Here is a 25578-nt window from a genome sequence, read left to right as displayed (position 1 = left end):
GAAATTACATGCGTATTTAAAAGCCAAAATTGTGCTCACGCACCACCTTTAAAAATTTCTTTCTCACTTCCGTGAGCTGAAACTGAGATCCCAGCTGAGGTGTAGCACATCAAAATGACCGAGTGGCCAGTAAACTCTGTTTCCTCTGAGAACCCCCAGAGCAAAGACAATGATGTAGTGCAAAAGAGACCGCAGTGAGACTGGGGCTGCTGGTTGTTACTTAGGACAATTCCCCACTGGCTTAACTAAAAGTTCTCTCCAGTGAAACAAACAAACAGGAAAACAAAAAGTAAGAACTTTTACTTTTTTCATTTCTAGCATCCTGGCCAATGAAGCAAGTATGCTGCCATTGTTCCCAGTCCCCATGGTTTCGGATCATACCAGTTCCCTTTTTCTTATACACTTCCCCTTCTCTTCATAGTCTTTGCACTGGATTCTCAGCATCTCCAGCTTCAATACCCAGACCTGTAAACTTCAGGAGAGACCAACATGAAGAAGCAAGATGTCTGTCCCCAGGACCCCGTATCACAACTGCAGTAACAGTTGTAATCTCTGAACTGCATTTCATCACCCTTTTCATTTTAACTGTGTATCCATTACTTTCCTTTTGTCAGAAGAAGAAAAGATATAACAGGACACTAATGCTGCAAAATGCTAAGAATCAAACCTATTGCTACATCCTACAGCACACACAGGGCATTAAGCTTGTGCTCATAGTCTACATGAAGAAATGAGCTCTGTCAGGGCTTTTGATCCAAAACATATCAGCAGAAATGTTAATTCCATTAAGGATGGAAAATCAGCTCTTCTACAAATGAAAAGTAGATATGAACAAGAGGAATAACAGTGTGATGCGATTCTTCACTGAGGCTAACAGACAAATTGAATGAATGAGAGGAAGATTTCTTTCAGTTGACATAGGAAAAGAGCTTTCTACATGCTGTTTCAGGAAAAGAAAAAACAGAGAAGTGAAGGCTGGGTTTGGCAGTGGAGTCATGAGATGATGTCCCACCCAACAGCTAATACAGTGGACTAGAGGTGAGGGATTTTCTTACAGCCCTGCTACTGCCCTGCTGCTTGCATTTGATTGAGACCCATGTGCTCCTTGTACCTGTGCTCTGTCCTGTTTGTTTGGCCTTTCAGATAGGAGACTGCAGGCAATAAATCTTTACATGTGAATACCAGCTGTGGCAGAGAGTTATAAAAACTATCAAAAAAAAAGAAAAGCATATACCCCCCCAAAAATAAATATGAACTAGTTCTGATGGCGGTATTAACACATTCCCAAGATGCTCCTTTACAGAACATAACCTGCAGAACAGACTATCCTGACAACGACATGCAGAGAGAATTTATGCCGTGTGCCATGATTTCATGACTGAGTCTGTCAATGCTTCATACATCCAAAAAGCAAGTAATTTTAGTGTTTTGAGTCCTCAATCAGACATTGAGAGGTAAATGCCAAATGACAGCAGCCATTCTAGCTACAGCTAGTTGAGCCTCTGTCTACAGTAAAGCCTTTATAAAATTTGAAGGAAATGAGCCATGGCAAGCAGAACATTACAATGATGATCAAATTCTTCATTGCCACTTTGTAACTCAGCCACTGGACAAGAACCAGTGAGATCAGCAGTGGGACACATTTCTGTGGGCAACTTTTATTACACTGAGATTTACTACAGTGGTTGGGGAGAGTGAAGATGTCATCTCTCTCCTCCAGAATTTCCCCAAAGTACCCCTTACAGCAAACAGCAAGTCTGCAAGTGTGGTTCTGCACCAACTAAATGTCCCTCCATGACAACAGAATGCTTTGCTGTCCATTTAAAGCAACTTCAGCCAGCACCAAGACATAGGCCTTTCTCCTCAGTAAGAAAATAACATATCATGCAGGATCCCTCCATGAGCAGCATTTTTCAGTCTAAGTATATTGCTCTGCTTGAAGTTACTGGTATCTTGAATAAAAACAGGAAAGGTTTTCCAGATTCAGAATTGCTGGGAACTGCTGCAATTGGGACTCTTTGAAAACAAGGCTCTGAATACACAGAATTCAGACACAGTGAAATTCCTTCTGTTTCTCTCCCTGTGACAACATTTGTCACAGACACACTCAGCCTACATCTATATACATACTCTGTAGTGGGAATCTGGTTTGCATTCTAGCAACATGTCCTCAGCAGGTATGTCCAACCTTGACAAAAGGAATCCAACAAATCAATGGATCTACACCCATCTAAGAAGGGAACTCTGCATTTTTCCTCCCACAGACTGCCTGCAATTGCCACCAGCTTCCTAAACTTTTCTGTTTCAAGCCAGGAAGACAATGTAGTAAACAGCCAATCAAACCACAAAACAGTGAAGTAAGTCAGAAAACTGCAAGGCATCATTAAGAACAGAACACTGTATGTGACATAAGATCTTTGATGCCTCATTTTCATGACAAAAAAAACGTACAAACCTAACATCATCCAATATTATTTCAATCCGTAGATAAACTGTAGAACTAGAATGATGAGTGCTGGACACTTACCCTGTTCTCAGATTGGATTTCAGACTAGTAAAGTAACCAAAAGCGTTGTAGCAATTTTCTCAGAAATAAATTGTTCTCTCTGAAAGATGCACGTATGCAGCAGAGAACAGCAAATCCTTTCCTTGCAGAAATCTGTAAACAATAAAACCAAATAGTCGGGCAAAATTTGTGCTTTACTTTTGTGTCTAATATGATCTCCTAATCTCCAAGTGTTTGTGCAAACTGGGTTTATCAGTTTAAAGCATCTTTAATTCAGGAATGCTAGAAACCAATCAAAAACTAACTCAGTATCTACAGGAGATAAATCTGTAGAGGACATTCACAGAACACTGTGCTCTTGAAATAAAATCAGCTTGTTTATCCACACTCTAAAATGGGCTACTGTGTATCTAGAGTTAATGAAGTCTTAGTAGACAAGCTGGTATAAGAATATTGTCCAATTAAAATGTTTATATGCACAGTGTTATGTACATGCCATGTACAGCCTAAACATAAGACATCATCAAAACATTCTTTAAAAGTGACATTTTTAATTTCAAAATAATTACTGGTGCTACACTTCATATGATTTGAAATACTTTAGGATATCGGTTTAAACTTAGGTGGTCTCTTAAAAGTTATAGCTCCAGTAATTTCTAATTAATAAAAAAAAAGTGTTTGAAAGCTTTATTATGCTTTAGGCTCCCAAACACAGAATTTCTCCTAGCAGAAGGACTTCAAGGGTCTGCAGTGAATAAGAGATATGTTTGATTTATCGACTTCTAGAGACATTCATAAAAAGGAGTTGGCATTTTGCAACTGTTTCATGAATCTTAAGATGTGATTGGATAACTTGGGAGATAGAGTAAGAAAAAGAGAGTAATACTGTTGAAATCCAAACTCAGACAGAGGAAGAAGGCTTCCATCTCTTTCATCACTGATCTTTGCTAATAAAAAAAAAAAAAAAAAAAGTACATTATTACCAGAGAGTTTGGAAATGAGTGTGCACAATGTGGAAGCAGGAGCATGGTTAGGAGTGGTAATAACCAGCCAGAGGCCCAGAGTTGCCACCCAGCACAGGCAACTGCACTGATTGCAGATGTGTCAGACAGATACATTATTATTCTCAGAGACATCCCCAGGACTCCAGGTTAAAAAGGGTTTGAGACAATTTCTAAATGTATTTCTTACCACTTATGCACGCTTTTGGCTACTTGGAATTGCTGTCAGAGAAGGGAATCTTTGACAGAGCATTAAACAGCGTGGTCTTCCAAATAGCCCAAATCAATGGCTCTGGGAAAGGAGCCTATCGTCCTGCCACAGACTCAGTGGCAGATGCTTGGCTAATTTGCTCTTGAAAACCTCCAACAACAGAAGGTCCCATCTTCCCCAAGCAATCAAGTCTGATGTTCACCCTATCTTTGTAAGAAGGTTTTTCCTAGTATCATCTTACCTGGCACTGATCAGCCAAGGCACAAACCCCAATTTTTTTGTTTTGCTCTTATGACATATTTGCAGGCTACCCCAAGATGATATCACATGTGTGTGCATGGATGTGCATCACTGAGCAGGAGAAAAACTCTCACAAAAGTAATACAGTTCATCTGTTTGAAAGATGCTTCCCCCTTCCTTTTGCTAATATCTGTCAGGGTTACACTGATTGCAGATATAGCCTGGAAGGTGTGAATAGACAGTAGCATCCAAAAAACTACTCGGCTTGTGTCATGACCTCAACAGAGAACCTGCAAAAGTCTTCATTTTAATAAGCCATTTACTGAGTCTTGCACTATAGGCATTTTCAGAGGGTCAGGACCCTTTCAAGTGACTCAGCCTCAGAACCCCAAAATGCAGGTCCTCAGAATGACACATACAGCGGGAGAGCGTCAGCCAGGGAGTGCTCAAGGAAGTCAATGTTCATTCAGGCAATTAAATATTATACTTTACATTGCTGTCACTTGTAATCTAGTTAGACTGGAGATGAAGAATGGGTTGTCTATGCAATTGCTATGATAAACATCACAGAAACTGTGTGGAAAGATTCACAATAAAATACTAAGTTGCTATTATCTCAATGGCAGGTCTGTCCTCTTACAGAGCGGTAAGTAATAACTCTTTCACATTTGCAAAAGAAAGCAATATTTGCACTGCAAGGATCTGTCCTGTTAGTTTGAAAATAACGTCAATAAGATTCTCTCCTTAGAAACATCCCCACCATCCAATTGTTTCCCAATCACAATTCATTTACTCAAGGACTGCACTCTGCTAGGGAGTAGGAATGAATCTGCTTTCATAATCACTGCTCCTATGTGCAAACATGGACAGTCCACAGGCAATTCCAGCTGATTTAGCCAAGTGAAAGGTTAATGCTGGGTAACCGCAGCCAGAATATTTCTTCCAGGAGGAAGCCATTCCATGTGCAACAAAACCTTCTCTCTGGCTACTGTTAAGCATTGTGCCAGGCCCTTGCACAGTGAAAACCCTAAACAGTTCTGATTCCCCTTTTTTGTGCTGAACTGTACCTCTCTGGCACTCCACTACAGGGGATTTAAGACAAAAATAATTACATTTTATGCACTGCAAGATGAATTGCAGTCAGTGACAAGACGTTTGATCAATTATTGCTTTTTTGAGCTACAACCTCAAATACAGCACTCTTACAATAACAAGGTAGTTAATGCATACTGGCTTAAACTCTTCAAGATGCTCTATCCAAGGGAAAGCACTCAAGGGATTCAAGTTCCAAATTTCTTGATGGACAGTCATTGGTCTTTCTGAACTTTTAAGGACATCATTAGAAGTTGGAGGATATTCATCATATCTGAGACATACTATACAAAAAGACTTAACAGAGTGATTTAAACTAAAATACAGTATCCAAGTCCTGGTGCTACCCCAGACTAGAAATAAGTTGAATGAGCAATCATCTAGACAGATAAATATGTATGCATGCATATTGGCAACACTCTCATGTTACAAGCTGTAGGCACAGAGTTATTCATATTCACACTACAGCTATATTCACCTGAGACCCACAATGAACTTCAACCACTGACTTCTTAGGGTGCTAGGTACAGTCCTGGAGAAGGATCCACTGAGAATTTGTTCTAGTCAACATTTGTGATCTAGGGTGCCCTGTGCATGACGGGTAGGAGAAGATTGTTCTTTAGAGAACACAGAATCATAGAATGTCCTGAGTTGGAAGGGACTCACAAGGATCATTGAGTCCAACTCCTGTTCCTGCATAGGACAACCCCAAAATTCACACCATGTGTATGAGGGTGTTGTCTATGATCCAGTCCTATGAAAAAAATCACATCCTCGTATCACATCTCACACTGAGCAGCCAAAAATGGATATAGCTGAACCACTGCTTAGTCCTGATCTGCATTTGGAAAAGCAGAGGCTAAATCAGACATTGCCTCTAAAAGTGAATTCAGGATATTTAAAATAAAATAATCGAGGTTAGTGGCTTAAAATTTTGTTATGTTTATCAAAACCCTCAGCATCTTTTCAAGGATGTCATACTCTCCTTTGATAAAAGACAACTTTAATTGCAGTAGGTGTAGGTGGCCACCTGGTGCTCCAGTTGCTCTCTTCTTCTCTGGTGAGATAAAGCAAAGGGAATTGAAACTGCTAATGATCATGCACATGAATACATTAGACAGCAACTAAGTTCGTTTCCATGTACATGTATTGCAGCACAGCTGTGAGTAAAATGAGGTTTGTGGGGTATTTTACCAGTAGCCCTATTTACTCTGTCATCAACCCAATATTTTTTTATCGTTCTTCCATAACCACTGATAATTACCTAATATATTTTGTAAACTGCAAGTCCATTTTCAGAACAGAAATGGCACTTAGACACGGATTGACTCCAATTGGCTTCGCCGTCTGCTCCACAGAGGAACGGCCGTCATATGACTTTTAATCTCACACGAAACAAAAAGATTAAACTGTCAATATTAGGATGAGCCACCATGACGGCTGCCCTGATGGAATGGCGCTTCCGAACTGCTCCTAATAATATGTATGCAAGGAATAGATTTTTCTTTATAATGCATGTAATTAGAGTACAGGACAAAATGTTCTGTTCAAATTCATGACATGCACAACTAATAGAGAAGGAGAGAATGAGGCCCTTGGCTATTTATTTGCATGAAAAGGCTTCAATATAGGCTATACTTTAGAGAAATTAGTTTTTAATCTAGGTGACTAGATGAGATTTTGACCCTGAACTGTTTTTGAGTTGACCTGAGAGAATATATGCAGAAATAAATGTGATGCCCTGGAAGCCAGACGGGTGTCGCTTTTTTCCATTAATTTTTGAATGTCTCATGTAGTCAAGAGAAGCAAAAAAAACGCTCCTTTTAAAGGCTCACCTTATGTGATTTTGCTTTGATGAGACACAATCAAAAAAAGCAGATAGAAATCTTAGCAGGAATGTATTCTTTGTAAATTTGGGCGTTGAAGGAGTTAGATACATTGATTCAGCAGCGATTCCCCCTGCTTGACCTGTATAAAAGAGAAACCTACAACTGTAGCTTCCTATGAATACATTAAGTAGGGCAACTTACTCTCCCAGCACAAGTCTATTACAGAGAACTATTGTTCTACAATTTTAATAATAACTGATCCAACAAGTCCTTGAAGGAGAATTTCAGAATGCTACTTTTAAAATAGTGTTACTTGTTAAATGGCTGATATGGGAAATATATGGCAACTGCAGGTGAAGATTTTTTATCGGATCAGGGTACAAACCTCACATCCCCAGGGAAAACGTACTCTGAGCATGTCTGAAACGCACCCGTGTCTCCACCTCCTCACACCTTGATGAATCATTTAACAGCATGAATTAGGAACAACAATTATTTCTCATGTGTCAGACCATTAAACTGTTGCTCTTTCTACATGTTATTAGTAACTCTTAGCTTGAAGTCAGATCTTTCAAGTTATTTTTATACAAAACCAACCTTTTAAACAATTGCAAGGGACTTGGGAGGCACCCTATCAACACTGTTGCTGTTTAGGGTACTGAGTGACCCTGGGAACTCATTAAGGCTGTTTTTTCTCTTACCTGTCTCTCTTTGCTCAGGACTGCATACGAACTTCAGGAGAGACCCAAAATCCCACAGTGCTAAACACTGTTGATCACCCCACCGTTGGGAGTCAATAGCACTTTTCTGCTGAGGCGAAAACTGGCCACCACTGAACCAGCAGCTGAACTCCTTCAGATATGGAAAGAGTAAAATAATGAGCATACAAGCCTCACAGCAGTAAAGGACATGGAGCCATAAATTATTTCTGTAAAAATCACCACATTAATTAGGGAGACTATGTTATTTCTTTGTGGTTTTAGGCTTTGAGGAGGGCAGAGAATAAAGAACCTTTGATGGCTGGGGAAAGGCAAGGGCAAAGTGCCTTCTAGTAGTTTGATGAATGAGCAGGTCACAGCAGCAGAAGGGAAGTGAGGATTTCTGTTCTAGCTGATGAAAAGGGTGTTTCTGCAAGCAATTGCAGAGTTTGGAGCACGTCAGAGCCATTCTGGACTCTGCCTAAGGCTTGGGCAGTTTGAAAGACAATCTACCTACAAATTTCTGTCCTAATTGCTAAATCTGCTTTTTAGGAAACTCAGCTTCCAGCCTTTGCTCTGCCATGATCTCCTGTGAAACGTAAGGCATGCCCCTTATGCTCTCTTTACATGAGTTTAGATTCTATAACAATGTCTCACCTGCTCAGATAACATTTGAAAAGTCAGTTCAGCCGAGCAGTTCCCATCACCTGGGGAGCTAAGAGACAGCATGAGAAAGGGGACCTTGTTACAAGGTTCTTTTCTGACAGAGGCATTTGGTAGCAGCAGCTTCACAGGTCAGTGCTCGCTCACTAGTGTTCTAGAGAGGGATTAAAAAAATCCAAAGTTATTCAGAACCAAATCCAGATTGTGCTGAAACCGATGGGCATTTTCCTTTGACCGCAGTGTGTATGCACCAGCCTGTGAGGGGTGACATCCTCGATGGAAAAAAAAACACTTTCTGACTGCTGTGAAGTCCAGAAGCAACAGATCTGTAGGCAGCTCAAGAGCTTTCCTTAGTGCTGTGCACATCTGTACAGCACCTGGCACATCTGGGTGGTATATTTCCTGCAGCAACCATGCTTATGCTGCTTGATACAGTCAGATTTTTATTTTGTTTTCCTAGATGCTCTTGGCTGGTGAAAATGGGAAATGCAGACAGAAATGCATTTGGAGAATGGTAATGAGGGGGCCATAAAGAGTTTGCTAATATAGTTCATACATTCATTGTGTCTCCAGCTTTCTTTACAGGCTAATTACTATGCAGGCTCATGTTTGGTTTCTGAGCAGTTGGGAAACTAGTTGGAAGGTGTATGCTGAAGCTACACTGTCTCATTATGCTACTTGCTTCCTCAGTTGGAAAAATCATCTTTGACAAGCCACTTTCCTGGGTGCAGAGCTCAAAAGACGCCAAGAGGCTTGGGGCTCAATGAAAGGTATTTGATGTCAATAGCATTTGACATATGAGGGTTTGATATGTTCCTGGCTTCTAAGCGATGCCAAAAATGCAGCTTATGAGAATAATATAAAGACAGAGGACAGAGATCTAACCTCCTTCAGGTAATTGCTCTGAGTTGTTGCAAGGTGACCTTCATCCCCACACAGAGAGCTTATTCGTGAGAATGCAAAAACGTTTATCTCTCCCCATTTTCTGTGGGCACGTAAGAGGCGGTCCATGCTTCTGAGAAAACATCGATGACCCTGTGTCTGCTGCACAGGTACGTTAGATGGTAGCATTTATACAAGAACAATGGTAGCCAGCCTCAGACTGCCCAAACAGTTATTGTTTTCAATGCTTTGTAGTCCCCTTGGTAAGACGAAAAAAAAATCGATGTAAGCAGACCTTCAAAACCTTCAAAAGGCATAAATCTGCTTCTCCTGTCAGCCTCTGAGCATTCCTGGGCACACGTCTGGGCACCTGGGCACAGAGAAGCAGGTGCTGAGGGCCAACACCACCCTTCTCCTCAAAAGGCAGGAGATAAGGCTTTCAGGGGCACAATCCTGTACAGCTTTGCCCTGTACTTCACTCCCCAAAGAGACCAGATAATGTCTGCATTGCCTTTCAGAGGTATGATTTACTGCAATTAAGTGAGTCCTGGACTGGGCCATTAACTGGTTATAATTAAATTAGAAGTAAGGCAGGACATTAATAATATGAAAACAATCAGTGCTTGCACACTGAGCTGGAAGCTTGTTCTTCCCCCTGGTAGTCATGCAAAAACAAACACTGACATTGACACAAAAGGCTCCATTACCTGCCATCCTCCTGTGGCATGGCGGTCACCATCACTCCTCAGGGACCAGCACAAGGCTGAGCAAACACACTGGGACACAGTGCAGAGAGGGAAGATGGATGTCATTGAATTCATGGTGTTATTTGGCTGTGGGAGTAATGCTCAGGGAAAGATATCCTTCCTGCCTGCCCCACTGTTGGCCCTGCTCACTGTGCCAAATGGTCCTGGGCAGTGTCAGGGTGGCTCAAGGCAAAGCCAAGAACCCTCATGGCTACCGAAACCATTGCTATGTGTCTAGCTGGGAAGGAAGAGCCCTCAGCAATCTCCTACCTGCATGGCTCCAGCTTCCCAGCCATTCAGCAGGGCCTTGGCCACAATGCCAGTATCTGCTGTCACTGGTACAAGCAGTGGCTGGCTGCCATCTCAGCCTGATGCCCTGCCATGAGAAGCCTGCAAGGAGCCCAAGGTAGAACTGAGCTCTCCAGCATGGTGCAGAGTGCTCTGCAGCAGGGAGAGAAACCATGTCCCCCAACAAATGTGGCGTTTGTTATTTCACCTTCCTAGTCACACACTGCTGAATTTCACTTTGTAAGTCCTCAGCTGCCTTTCTGCACAGTTCCTCCTGGTGCACCTGTGCCGGGGACAGGATTAACCCCCTGCCTGGTAGGAGATGCCAGTGCCCAACACCCTCCACAGGGTTGTCTTCTGTGGCAATTTCAGCAGAAAAACCCATGGCAGGAAAAATGAGCTCACTCCTCGTGATGAGGGTGAGTGATGGCTGAGGGACCCCCAGGGACAGTACGAGTTGCCCGCCCAGACTCAGGTAAATGAATAGCTGTAATATACAGAGGAAATCACATAGAATCTTACTGTCTGGACATTTCCATGAAATTTCGCTCCAAGGTAAAAAACTGCTTTTCAAAGCGTACTCCCAAATGTAGAAATAAACAGGAAAAACAAGCTTCTCTTTTACTGATTCATTTTCCTCAGTGTCAAAGCAGCACAGAACCACAAGCTGGGAATATTAATGATGCTCTGCCTGGGCTGGGCAGTGCTGCATGGCCCCAGAGCCCCTTATCAACACCTGCATCAGACACCAGGAGGGGAGAGGGAATAGGTCTGTGCCTGCCTTTGCTCACCGAGCATTTTCATAAGTGTATTCCTTCTTTCAGATGTTCAGGAATGACTTACCTCTCCCCAAATGTCATCTGTTGCAGTCAGTTCTCAGCAAATTGCTTTGCCGTTTAGTAAGAGCAACTTCCATGTTTGCTTAGATTTTGCATCTCCTACTGTTGGGCCCAAAATTAACCTGCCCTGCCTTTGGGAAGAATACTTTCTCCAGCTGCCTCTGTTCAGATAGAGCTATCTGCTGAAAGCCCTCACATCCAGGTAAAATTCAGTTTTTCCCAGTAAAGACACAGATAGTTTAAAGACATCTTTATATCCTAGTTCACTTAGAAACTGACGCCCTAAATCTGATAGCTAGGAGTCACAGATGGAAGCAGGAGATGGCCCCACAGCTGCTTTTCAAAGCAGTGCGTAACATACCACAACATGGTTCAGAATCAAGCCCTGGACAAGCAAGAAGTGGTATTGCATTCCCAGAGATATCTTGCTAAAGTCTCCAGAACAGAAAATTGTTCTTTTCTACGATAAAATTCTAAATTCTATCTTCCTCTCTCTAGCCTATTTTTTACAAGCTGCAATTCCCATCTATTCAAATTCATGCCTTTTACCCACTGCTACAGTATTTACTGAGAGCTTGTATACTTCTAAATACATATATCATCTAACTGTTATAATTCCCTTATGTGCACATAATAAGATATAATCCTGATTTGAAAGACACAGACAGATAAATGGTAGGGTACAAAACTCCAAAGCAGAACTGTTGCATACAGTTTATATACTTCATTTAGGTCGTACAGCAGCTACCCAGCTGGAAATCCAAACATCAGACCTGGAAATCACTTTTGAAAACACAGCCAAAGAGAATGAGTAATTTACCAAAGACATACAGGGAATCCGCAAGAGTACCAAGAACAGGAGCAAGGTCTCCCAAGGGGCATTTAAAATGCTAGTCCTAAAACACTGCCTGGTACAACACTACAAACCTGTTTCTCTGATTGCTTTCTTGGGGTATAATACCTGTTTCTTAAACATATTTTAATAACATCAAAAAGGAATAAAAAATATGCAGGTGCTTCTGTTTATGAGTAAGAAACTTTCTTAGAGGTTCACAAGAACAGAAAATCAATGTGTATTGCAAGGCACAATAAGATTTCTGAGCCAGCCTTCTTCATTATTCAATTTAAGCACAACTAAAATATATAGCTGCTTCAAATTTCGTTCCTATCTGAAGCATGCCTTGTAGAACAATGTTTCTCTCTCCCTGTAATTCTGGCTCCACAGTACCGGTTTTATTTGCCAGGCCTAGCAAACAATGATCTATCCATCCATGTCACGCGTATTATGTCAAATTTATTATGGCAGATTTTCAGCATATTTCCAGTCAAGGCTTCATTCTTCTTACAGATTCTGCAAATGAACAACAGTTTTAGTTACAAATGCCTCCCCGTGAGGCAGCACTCCTGACAATAGAACTGAACTTACTGTATTTCTTGCAGAATTGTGACACCTGTATAACCAATCATTATGACACATTGCTGAGAAACACTGTTTTGCTCTGCGGTTGATATATTCCCAAGTCAAAACGAACAGGAGTGATACCAGGAGTCATTCAAGCCTTGATTAGCACTTGAATAGATCCAGCATACATCTTCATGTCCCAGCAGGAGAAGACAACCCAAAGAATTAGCTGCCCACAGCCAAAGCCCTGAACCTTAGGAGAGGTTTGTCCACAGAACAAATGACACGTCTGTAGAAATATCAAAATCAAATATACACGGAGCATATCACAAAATGGAGAGAACTGCAAGATGCTCTTGACAAACAGTGGCAGTGCTAATGAGCATCTGGACTAAATGTTTATATTCCCATTTTGATTGAAAGCACTTACAGATTTACATTAGCTCTGACCCAGTAAAGCGTTAACACCTGTTTATAGCGCGGCTCACTGCCTGCGATGGCAGCACTCACAGGCAGGTAGATAAATGAACTGGGGCTTGGGCAGGAAAATACCATGCCTGGCTCTTCCCAGCTGGCATGGTAAGCACCCAATACACATGCCAGTGAAATAATATTTTCAAGTTAGGAAATAGAGTCCCGTCTGTGCGTTTACAAAATATGAGCTGGACAGACCAGCACTGAGCTGCACTGGGAATAACAGAACAGTCAGAGAATCCCCCCACAACATTCATTCCTTTTTCCTCCCTGACTACAGCTCTCCTCTGTGCACTTCTCCCCTTCCTACACCCAAACCACCCAGCCATGGTCTCACCTCTCCTTTGGTTTTGTCTGAGGAGCCTTGAGCCAGCCCTGGGGACTTCTGTGTGCTAAGTACATCGGACAGGCAAAGTAAGAAATGTTTGTGAAAAACTCTTTTTTATTTTGCTATAAGTGTCCCCGGTCCTCTCAACACTGCAAACCTTCACAGTTCATACAAAATGTAGCAGCTCCAGAATTCCTTTTAGCAAACGTAGAATAGGGGGGCTAAATATTTTGGAGTATTAGTATACATGACACTTCCTGCTGCTCTGAAAATCTGCCTCTCACAAAGAGCACAGGCATGCTGTATTACCAGTATCGGACCCAGAGAAGGAGATTAATGTGATTAGTCACAAATGGACCGAGAAAAACTCATTTAGGAGTTTAGACGAGTGCTATTGGTTGCTCTGGGTGAACTTGCAACTGCAAAGATATTGAGCATCAAGTAACTACTTAACCTAGTGTGTCAGGATTTCTCTGTGTTGGAAGTTTATACCAGAAACTGAAAAAAAGCAGGATTTAAATAGTTGTCAGAAAAACTGAAAAAGCTTCACATCTCCAAAGGCTTGAAGAAAATAAATGCAACCACTCAGGGTATTTTTTATGTCATGGACAAATGACATTGAATTAGCTAACAGTGGTGAATTTCATACAGCAGTAAACAGGAATATCACTCTTCGGTGCTAGGTTTTACAAAAGCAAACAATGTCCTTTGACAGATAGCAAAGTGAGGTACGAAGTAATAAAAAATTTCTTTCTCCTAGTCCCTCAAGAGACCAGCAGGGAGTGATGAACAAAAGGCAGGTCTCCTGCACAGCATTTCAGTGCCTTTCTTAATAAGCAACACTGCCCATCCACACAGCTTTGCATCTACTACTGACGAGGTTAATGAATACAGCAGAGCTCAGCTCCGCAAGGCTCTGAGCTCCTTCATTGCCATTGCAGCGGGGCGAGCCCATGAGCCCTGGTTTCACACCAGCTGGACTCTCTCTTTGGAGCAAGCATGCAGGCTGAGCCACTCGGGTGATGACAACTGCTAATTCTCAGCCACAGGGCGGCACTAATTCTGTCTTCCAAATCCCAGAGGTCTCAGGACCTGTACCACATTTTTCAGCTGGCTAGGAGAGTCACTGAGCCCTGTGGATGTGCTTTGAAGGATGCCAGAAGGTGTGGAGTACTGCACAATGGAGAACCCTCTATTGTAAAGGGGACTTGCCACCAGGTCAGGTCACCAAGTACTAAAACATGGGTGTAGCTCTTAAAGCAGCAGTGTTGGGTGACAGCACTTAGAACCAGATGTAAAGGGACAAGGCACTCCCTTCTAAGGGGATGAAAGCAATAAACTCCTCTGCCGGTCTTGGTTGCAATACAGCTGGAAGTAGGTGAAAGCCTGATCAACCCCTCAGAGGACAAACCGAACTAACAAAACCATCAGCATCCATCCATCGTTTGTCAGGGAACACAACTTCTGTGTTCCATCTTCGCTTATAGCCAAGCACACGCTTAAGTGGTTTCCTGGAGCGGGATGCCTTTGCTGAACCGAGGCCTGCAGGAGCCATTGATCATTTCCACTGGTAAACAACCTTGTTTTTCACCAAGCAGAGAACACATGGAAGCAAAAAAGCAGGCTGTGGACTAAAAGGGTTTGCAGCAAGCCCAGAATCTCAGTGAATAGCTCTGGCCTAAAATTAAAATAAAATTTTAAAAAAAGAAGGAAAGTTTGGATTTCCCCTCCCTCCAACATCCCTTGGAAACCAACAGCTTCTTTACCAATAAAGGACACAGAGCAGCTTCCAAAATGTAACATTACAGGTAAAGTACATTTCATGCATCCAAACGTTTCTTATCAAAACCAGAAAACATCCAGGAAAAAAAATAGACGTTGACTCTGCCATGGGAAAACTCAGGTTTTGTCATGTGAATCAATCAAAACCAGCACAACATTCCTTTAGTTTCGCTATAAACTGTTATTACCTAACTTTCAGTGAAAAACATCCATTCCGAACGGCCATTTGTCTTCAAGCGCAAAAAACAAATTTTCAACCACAGTACTTCAAGTGAAGATTATTGTTCTCATAGAAAAAAAACCAACGTGTTTTCCAGTCACCTGTGAGTAAAACACTTTGCATACTAATTCCACGTAGGACTTTTCTGAGCAGAAATCTGTGACTGCCACATTATGGATTTGACGTGCTTTAGGGCTGGGTTGTTTATTGTTATATATTGTTTGTTGTGGTTTTTTTTTTTTCCTCTTTGTACTACATTTATTTTTGTGGACTCTAAATGTGGTGGTATGTAAAATATATTAGTATATCTAATTAAACCCCACATTAATAGAAATTTAAACAATTTCAGGGGCAGAAATGTTTATTTATTTACTGAAGATAACCAGGATCATTCAAAATATTCTCATTGTCTGAAACACTGGAAATTTCTTGGCCCTTCACACAATTTGTCTCTAGCGGGTTTTTTTCTCCCCCCGCCCCAATTTCTATAGTTTTAGACTTATTTCCAAGACTGACCAGCATTACCGAAGGTATGAGAACTACATGAAAGGCCAAGTAAAATAGCTTAGATCAATATTCATGATGTAGAAGTACATTTTTTTTCTTCAACTCAAGTGAAAAAGTCAGAATGAACTCTTACTCCAGCAACTTCTGAGTATTTAAGAGACCATCAGGAATTTAACAAGACAGTGCTGTATTTATTCTAAAATTAAAAGCTGCCCTTCCTAGGGGTTTAAAAGATTCTTCCTTGAGTGCACCATTTTTCTCAAAATACATATCAAGATGTTATTTTCTCCTTAAATTTCCTTCAAAAGTGTTCCCATCTGTCAGTGTCTGCAAGTCTCTAATACCTTAGGGAAAGGATTGCTATAGCTCTGTTTTGGTTGTCCCTAGTTACACCGTAATTGCAATGTGTTTAAACAGAAAAACACTGTGATTTTTCTGTTTCATACAGAAATTGGAACCTGTGCTAGAGTTTGCTCACAGCATTATGGCCAGGCTCTTGGCTGACTTGTTCTTCCTGTTGGTGCTACGTCCCCATCCCTCTCCTGGAAGCAAGTTAAACATGGAGATAAGAGAGGGGGAAAACAACCAACCAACCAAAACCAAAACCAAACCACTCTTAAGTTTCTTGAAACACATCCCTCCTTGCTTTGGGCTGTTTTTGATTGGCTTCTGTATAATTAGTTCCTGCTCACAGTTTCCGTGATAATTGCACTCTCTATTAATTGAGTATATATTGTACTCCATGCAGCCAGCAAGTGATGAAGCTGTCAGTATTCCGTTAGCTATTACACTGCTTGATTCTTATGGGCTGTTTGATATTGGTAACAAATTAGCCAATTTATACATCATAAATAAGATTCAAAAGCCCTACTTTATCAGCTGGAGAGAAAAATAGTGTTATCTTGGTTGACAAAATGCTTGTACTAAGATTCCCTGTGTCTTTTGGCAGGAATTCATCAGAGCAGATGTATTCCTTCTATTGGGCACCATTTGGTTCAATTATTCTTAATGTTTAATGGCAGAATAATTGGACCAAATGGTAATATATACTCCAACAAAATACTTTTAGCAACTGCTTTAATTAATGGATCTCTGTAGCTGCAGTGTTGAGCTCTTTATTCTGCTTATTGACATTTGACAGACTACGATCTTAATATGTTACTTTCATAAATCTCATGATGAGCTTTATCAGAGGTGAGCACTTGAACACATGTAAGCAGATTCTCCTCTGGTAAATGGACTGGGGAATGGGAACAAATGGGAGAAAAAGCAAAGTGGCTGAAAGCTGCTCTGTCACAACCCCAGGCGCTGCTGTGCACACACCCGAGGCAGGAGGAAGGATGGGGGTGGCGATGCTTGTTCTGTGTATTCAAGACATGCTCCAAACATCTTCCTCCTGCTAGTGAGCCGCTCTAGTCTAAGTGGCAAAGCAGCTTCTTGTTTTCTACTTACTGGGCATTCAAAGTGTTTGTTCTCTAAGTCCTTCCTCGAGCAAAACTCTCACTGAACTGACCGGAGTTGTGACAGTGATAACATGGGGTCTGATCCACACTCCATGGAGTCAGCATAGTCTAAGGATGAAAATGAAGGTTTAACACCCTCCCAGTCCTCCACTGGTATCTTGAATTACTTGGTGGGTAGAAAATAAAGAGCAGGAGGATGCCAGGAGATGGAGGGAGCAGGAAGGAGGTGCAGAGCCAGGGGAGAAGCTATAGGAAGGGGTGGATAAGTGTCTTCACTCCTTGCTGTATGCAGCAAATAAATGTCCATCACCAGTGACTAATGGGGAGAAGGAATGGATTACAAGTCAGGGGAAGACTTACAAACCAGAAGAGGATCACTGGCTTTCCAAGGCACTGCATGACTTTGATGTTGCTTGTTTGGATAATCTCATCTACAATGGGCCCTTGGTCAATGATCAGGGTTCCTCGCTGCCAGGCAAAGGATGCAATAATACACTTATAGTGCATCCAGAAATGGCCAGAAGCCAGTGAGAAGGAGATGAAGCTGCTTTCATCCTGCTTATGGGAAATTCTCAGGCTGTCAATAGTGACAGATTTTATTTTTGAAGTGAGAGAAGGGAAAAGCACAGAAATACCTGCCAGTGTTACCTTCTCGCCAGCTCTGGGACCTAGACATACTTGTGCAACCAGTAAAAAACAGGGACTGCCCAGGAGGATGGAGCAGCAGAGCAGACAGCAAGAAAAGTGAGTCCCTCCTGGGTCCCCAAACAGCCCTGCGCTGCTGAGACACCTCAGCAGCTCCAAACACTGAGCAAACTCCAAACACTGAGCAAACAGAGCAGAATCCCTTGTGAAGAATTCTGCTGGGGATGGTTAGAGGATTAAACAGAGCAGAAGGAATGGAGAAGAGATGCATTCTTAAAGCTTCTCAATCAGTTTCTAATTGCTGGCATCCAGCCAGCCTGGAGAGGCAGGGAAGGGGTGGAAGCCGAGGGGCCGCAGCAGCTGCTCCCTCGACAGGTTCTCCCCACGGTGGAACAGAAACTCCAGGGCTGCTCCAGCCACGATAGCTGTCACCCCACACTCCCACTCACAGCTTAGGCCTGAGAGATGAAACATTACACTGTTATGGATGCACACACTGTGCCTAAACAGTAATTTTATCAGAAAGTTGTTTTGTTTTAACCCATCTTTTGTTTCTTTTGTCCTTTCTGGGGTAAGACAGATTGATGGAAACTGAAGCGGGCAAGTCTGTTGGAAAAAACCTGCACATTAGAGTTTCCATCACAATATTGTATTTATGTATTCTACAAGGAAAAGTAGGAATCTTCCTGGGATCTTTTGGCTCCAAAAATCAGTTTTGACAGTTTGGTCATGAACAAATCTAAATTGTGGCCAAATTTTCACACTTGGATTTACATTTTACCAAGAATCAAAATGTCTGGTAAAAGCTTTCAGACAAACATTTCTAACCACTAAATACATCAAATTGTGTTTCACCTTTCTGTGTAGGTCACAAAATCCTCCAAGCAGTGCCAGTAACAAGTCTGTTGCTGCCCCTGATGGAATGCTGTAAACATGTCAGGACCTAGCTAATACTTACTCAAAATGCCTTTGCTGTAACAACACATTCAGAGTAAGCTCCGCTGTTGAGCCTCCACAGCTGAAAGGCCTGTTATGTCCATTCAGTAACACACACGAATTTTAACATTGGTTTGCTACAGCACAGGTATTCCACAGTGGCTGGATTTGAGACATGCAACCAGAGGATACATTCAAAAGGCAACTTTCCACAGCCTCCATCACCCACCCTGTAAATATATCAGGCACAAAGACCCGGTGAGCACATTTCCAGTTTAGAGGCAGCTCAGCTTCACTGAAATAAGAGGGATTTACAGACGTGGTGGGTCTCAGCCATCTCTCTCTAGTGTTAGAGCAAACATGGCACTGCTATGTCAGCAGAGGAAAGGGAGTTATTGTAAACCATTAAAGTAGCACCTATTATTGAGTTCTCAGATTAATGTTTCCTTGTGAATCACATATACAGAGTTAGGGATGGGGGGCCTGGGACATGTGTAGAGATACTACAGAGCTGGGCCTGAAAGCTGGGATAGACACAGGAACTTTCTGAATTACCTGCTTTTAATACCCATCTTAGAAGAGGCTTGAACACAGTGTGTGGGTGGTTCTGTTACACCAGCGACATAAAGCAGAACAAAAGGGACTATACATAAAAATCTTGCCGCACACGCTGCAAACATGGGCTTTGCTTCTGCTGTCTTTGCTGCATTTTCAGATCTTTGTAACATCTGGAAACGACTGGGGCAGAACTTGAGCTGTGATGTGAAAAAGATCAAGCTTAATAATGAAACCTGGAAATCAATTGTTAGGAGGCGGCACAGCTCTGGTAGACCTCTCCATGTCTTTTAAAAGCAAGACGTTTTCAAAGGGCAGCCTCATGAGGATGGATATGGGAATTTCCCAACTATAAAAGCCAATACAGCTGTCATGCAAGAACAGGCTGGCTTCAGCAGATGGAGCATGACAGCAAGAATTCTTTAGGCTTGTGAGCAGAAATTTCTACAATGAGTATAATCCAGAGGAGAGTGGAAAAATCAATAGATGGATAATGTTAAGGAAATCAATAGGATTGAAGCTCTAAGGCTGAGTTGTATACATGGAGAGCTGACACTGACAATAGTCTGCTGTTGTCCTCAAAAGTTTTATCTTGATAAGGAAGCACTTGGCATTCTGGACACCAGCATGAGAGCAGCAGTATCCTGCACCCATCATGGTGATAATGGAAAAAAGATTCATTTTCTTGCAAGTGACATTCTGCCTGTCTGAGGAAATTCACTTTCTGCTCTGAGTATTCTCTGAAGCAAATTTGGGAACTGATTACCAGATGTTCAGCAGACAAGCTGTGGAAGTGTGTTATGTCAAACATTTCACCAGGGCTACAAGACAACAGTTATGGAAAATTAAATGCAAAATAATATAGTGCTTCATTTTCCCTGTGTTTTGCACATGCTTGTTTAGAGCACAACTCAAAGAGGATCAATATCTTCACATCTGAAGTGTTGTTCCTCCTGCTGTACGACAAGGGAAAAGCACTTGGGAAAACAGTAGAAAAAGCCACTGGCACTAAGGGCTTTCCAGTACCACAGGAACTTGGGGCTTGGGCTGAGCAGTGCTAACCAATGAAGCTGAACTTCATGAACGGCAAAGTTGTCAAGGTGCAAGAATAATGTTGGGAATTTGTCTTCTTGTTAATATTGTTTTCTTCGAGCCAACCCTACCAATTTCTGTTGACATCAGTCAGGAATGTTTCTAGGAACACTACAGTCAGAATTCCTAAACAGCCACTCCTTTCATATTTCCCCCAGAAAACAGAAAAACAAAAGGGACAGCGAGAAAGGTGCCCCATCAGCCTCAGTGTGAGGAAAAAACCAGGGCAAATTCACAACTCAGCTTGCCCAAACATCTCCAGGAGCTCCCTTCACAGAGCTGCCAACACCAACTGGCTTCCCTGGCACCCTTTAGAGAGGGTGACACACGCACATCCCAACAACCTACACAGGAGCAGAGGATTTTAGGCCCAATACCTTCTAATGATAAAGGATTTACCCTTTCATAGTAAAGTTTGAGCTTGTCTGTATATGGCAGAGATGTGCACATGGGCAGGAGCCACGTTGGTCTGGGTTTGCTATGCAAACCCCACCTCACCATTGCTTGGTGGCAGAGGGAGGATGAGCCCTTTGATGTTCAATGGTAGCACTGCTGCTTGCCTATTGAAACACAGAATTAATCTCTCTAAAGCTGCAAATTGTCTGTTTTAAGAAGCCCGGCTCTCTCCCAGACCAGGATATCACAGCTGTAGATTAACACCACACTACTGCCAATATCCTTTGAATGAAACCTCTGGTCCCACAAAGCTGAGGCAAAAGGTCAGTTTTGCTAAGCAAGCAGCCCAGGTAAGGCAGGGCACAAAATACAATTTATTTTCTGAACTCCCTTGCAGGGCAAAGTCTTTTAATGGAAGCACAGGGAAGGAGAGTTGTTACAGGGACTGTAACTGAATATTGGCCAGTGTTTGGTTATGGGGCCAAACAGAGCAGCGGTTGTGAACAAAATGGCATTTTCTTAACCCCTCTACTCACCCATCTGTGAAACAAAGGAGGAACGTCTCTCCTAAAGTACTTGCTGCAGTGTCCTTCCTTGCCTATTATTTTTTATTTCTCTTTTGGAGCAGCTGGAGAGCAGCAATCGGCATCTAGCTGTAAAGAGACTGCCACATGCAATTACAGAGGGAAAGTCTTGAACGACATGATGCCGAAGCAGAGAGACATTTGAAACAAACTTAAAGGGAACAGCTTTGTTTAGCTGCATGGCCTTTTGCTGCTCTGTAATTCTTTACGTCGATTATAATAGAAAGATCAAATTTCTCATTTTCCCATCTCTGTACCTAGAGAAATGCAAAAACTCCTACACTTGATCTCTCTGAGCCCTCTTTTCCCAGATTAACTTACCAATACTTTGTCACTGTCACCTCTTTGACGATGGCCTGCTTGTATGAATGCGTGTGTTTTGAAGAGTTGCTCTGGTAAATACAAAGGACCCAGTTTCCAAATCCCATCATGCTGCATATCCCAACAGCACTTAATTTGTGAAATAACCTATTTCTGTCAGTAGCCCCCTTCTCTCCAGGCTTGGCTATCCCTGTCAGATTCCATTACAAATTAGCCTGGATTTAACTGGGAATTGAGCGCCAGACTATTGCCCTGTCTTTGCAGACACAAGGAGGTCCAGAACGAGACATCTCCTGTCCCAAGATATAGGAGAAGGGAACATTGTCCTCATGCCATTGCTCTTGCTTTCTCCCTCTTCATGATGAAGGAATACTCCAAGGATACAAGGAAGGCAGATGTTGCAAATCATCACAACTCCAATGTGGAGCTTCTTCCTTGTAAGCAGTGTGAGATACAGAGGATATGTGGAGCCGAGCCTTCCCTGAGGCCCAGTGAAGATCCACCTGCCACCACCATTCAGTCCTGCGGGTCCCTCCCGGTGTTTTGCCCTCTGCCTGCCCATCAAGTCCACTTTGTACTTACATGATCAGCACGTGGAAGGCGTAGCTCATCAGAAACACATCTACTACATCTATCCATGACAGAACAGAGGCGAATCCTGTCCCCAGCCTGGCGCTGTGATCCAACCTACGCAGAAAATATCTCCCCACTTCAGTGCTTCAAGTCCTATAGAAAAGGAATGACCTCAAGGAACAGGGAGCATTATTTGCTATGCAATGCTCTACTATTAGTGTCCCTGCACCACTCAGCACCCACAAACATGGGCAGAATAGAGAAATGCAAAAAGCTAAATTAATATATGCAATAATGATCCTTCTGCAACCTGCAGGAGGTGGCTACCATATCTGGGATAAGTCTCATCATGCTTATCTCTGAGGAATAACGTGCAATAATCTATGTATACTTTTACTTTTAATCTTTAGCTGGTACTTTGTGAGGCTGAACAAAGACACACACATGTTCAGGATTCTACCAAGGGTGCATCTGTCTCTGGATGAAAGGATCCTGACATCAAACTGACTGCAGATGGGCTAGTAAAAGTTTTAAATCACTGTGATCAACACAAGTTTTGCACCAAAGTACAAACACACATGCTATGATTTCCTCTGGGTGACAGGCAAATCCTGGTATTCTAGTTATAAATGGGCCTCATTAAGTAGAAAAAAATAGTTGGTGCAACCTGTTCCTTTTTAAATTAAACATATTAAAGTTGATAGATACCCCTAATTCTCTGCTCAGCCTTTTATGCATTGCAATAACACTGCTCCCATTGTTAGTGAAAGTCTTGAGTTTGCATAATCTGCTTTTCATTTCCCTGGCAGCTGCAGATCATTCTTGGTGACTAAATTAAAACCAGTTACTTTCAAGAATCCACCAGGTCTTCCTTTTTCCTCCCTGTACCTACAAGTTAAGAAGCAAATAACAAAACAAAACCTTACCAACAAGCATTAAATCCTATCAGATCAGGCTGGAAGGTCACCCTCATCCATACTTCTGCCCTGAGGCAAAAATCAACTCTCCTTAAGCCATCCCTGACAGATGCTCGTCTAACTCTAAAAAACACCCATTGATGATTTCACAGCCTGTTCCTTGTCTCACCTTGTGGCTACAAGTTTGACCTACATGTCCCTTACTGCAGTCAAAGCTCCTCACTGCTTCTCCTGTCCACACTGGACTTGAGGAAGACTATTTCTCCTCGAAAAAGAGCATTTCTTCTCTCTTTGAAACAGCCCTTTGCACAGGTGCCAAGCCTTCCCATGCTTTTCACTCCTTTTTTCTTATCTCTTACAAACATACCTGTGTACAATTTTTCTGATGCACAGGCTTCTTTCAGAGCCCAGCACGCCTGATCAGGCAAGTAAGACTGCTCCTCAGCCCATTTCTGCTCCTGTGTCTATTCCTCTTGTCTAGAAGAGAGGGCAGAACACTGGAGGTCGAGCTCGTGGCCTCCCAGAATAGCAATGGACAGGTAAGGAAGAGGCATTGAGAGGACTCTAGGACGGCTTTTGGGCTGGTATACAAGCTGGGCCCAGTTGCTGATGCCTGCTGGTGACAGGGTGTTGGTCTGGCGGATGGGCTGACCAGAGCACACTCAGCTCCCAGGCAGGCGGCTGGATGCTCACACAACACATCCAGCACCAGGCCAGGCAGCCCAACCATGCAAACCTCGCAAAGCCCAGTGGCATGGAGTCTCTGCCACCGAGGGAGACACCATAAGCAGTGGGAAAGCACAGGGAGTGAGTTATGTAGGTGGAGAAACAGGATAAAAGGGGAACGGGAAAGAATCTGAGATGATAAATCAAAATGTACAATGAGCTGCTTCGGTTCACCTGCCTCTTGCTACAGCTAACTGTGACTTCAACACAAACTCCCAATTTTCTGAAAGTTGGCAAAAAAAAAAAAAACAAGGCATGAAATCTCACAATCAGATCAGAGGCTTACCACCACTTCTAGCACTAACATTTTACATGTCATATAACAAAGCACTAAGCCTAGCAGGTTTCTGGATTTCTGAAACTAAGCTGACAGCTTCAGCTTTTATTATAGGGAATGGTTTTGCCAGCCCTGGGCTCACAGACTTCCCGGCTCTTCTAGCCCAGCAAGGCTGCTCAGACCCGTGTTTTGGGCCACTGAGTACACTCAGCAAGTGCTGTGTGCAGCACCCAGCACCAGGGAATCACCCTGGGCAACATGCCATGTAATAACCAGAGGTTACTGTAGGTGCCCAGGTCTGAGAATCCCCAAGGTCACCAGGCCAGGCTGACCGTGCAGGGCCAGAGAAGCGTCAGGGCACTGCTTGTGACTGAGGAAGCTGTGAACGGGCGGCCCTACTCTGCATCTCATCTGGTGACTGATTTGCACTGACATGCTCTTCCAATCCCAGCAATTTTGCACAATAGCAGCTGCTTTTCTGGGTGCAGGGAAGAGCAGGACTGACAAATGGGATAGTAAATGCACTTTAAGAACATTACTCCAGAACTCCCAGCTGTTACATGCTCACGGTGAGAATTTAAAGGTATCTTGTTAAAGATGTAACACAATGTCAGCATTGTTTCCTCCTGTTTTCCCTTCTAAATGCCCAATTCTGCAGACCTTTATTAACACACAGCCTGAGATGTCAAGATTTAAAGGCTAACTAAATCTCACTTCAAACTTCCATGAACGGGATTACCTGGAACTTCTCTGCGGCTTACAGTGCCGCTCGCTCTCTGCAGGAGGAGGAATTCTCACAGAAGTGTGTTCTGTGTTTAAGCAGGAACAGGGTGGCTGGAAGGCGGCTCAGCCCAGCCCCGCGGGGGACAGCAAACCGCACTCCGGCCAGGCTGCAGCTCCGTGTGCTGGAGCAAAGACAGCAGCATCCCTCCTGGGCATTGCGTTTACTCGCAATTTCCAACAGCTAAAATTGCAGGAAATGGAACTAAAATGCCTTACCAAGGGAGACCAAAAATAACTTTGCACATTTCCATACACAAATAACACATGCCACTAAAACCAAAACAGCCCGCAACGCTGCACCAAGCGAACCAAACAGAGCGAGAGAGCCTGTGTTCCAGAAAGTGAACATGACATTGGTGTAACTGAAGTGCCGATCATTCAAAAACAAAAACCCAGAGCTTACAAATTTTTCCGTATGATATCTGGAAATTAAAAATTATACTGTTCTATTCTGTATATGGCTCGAGAGGAATAAAACTTGTGTGTACTGTCATTTAACCTACGTATAAGGAAAGATTATATATAGAAATAAAAATATTTACTTTTTAGATAAAAACGTGTATAAGAGTACAACAATATTACCCAATTGAAAGTAAATTCCT

The sequence above is a fragment of the Streptopelia decaocto genome (genome assembly GCF_964273445.1).
Source record: "Streptopelia decaocto genome assembly, chromosome: 8".
In the NCBI taxonomy this organism is placed as follows: domain Eukaryota; kingdom Metazoa; phylum Chordata; class Aves; order Columbiformes; family Columbidae; genus Streptopelia; species Streptopelia decaocto.
This window is presented reverse-complemented; position numbering follows the sequence as displayed.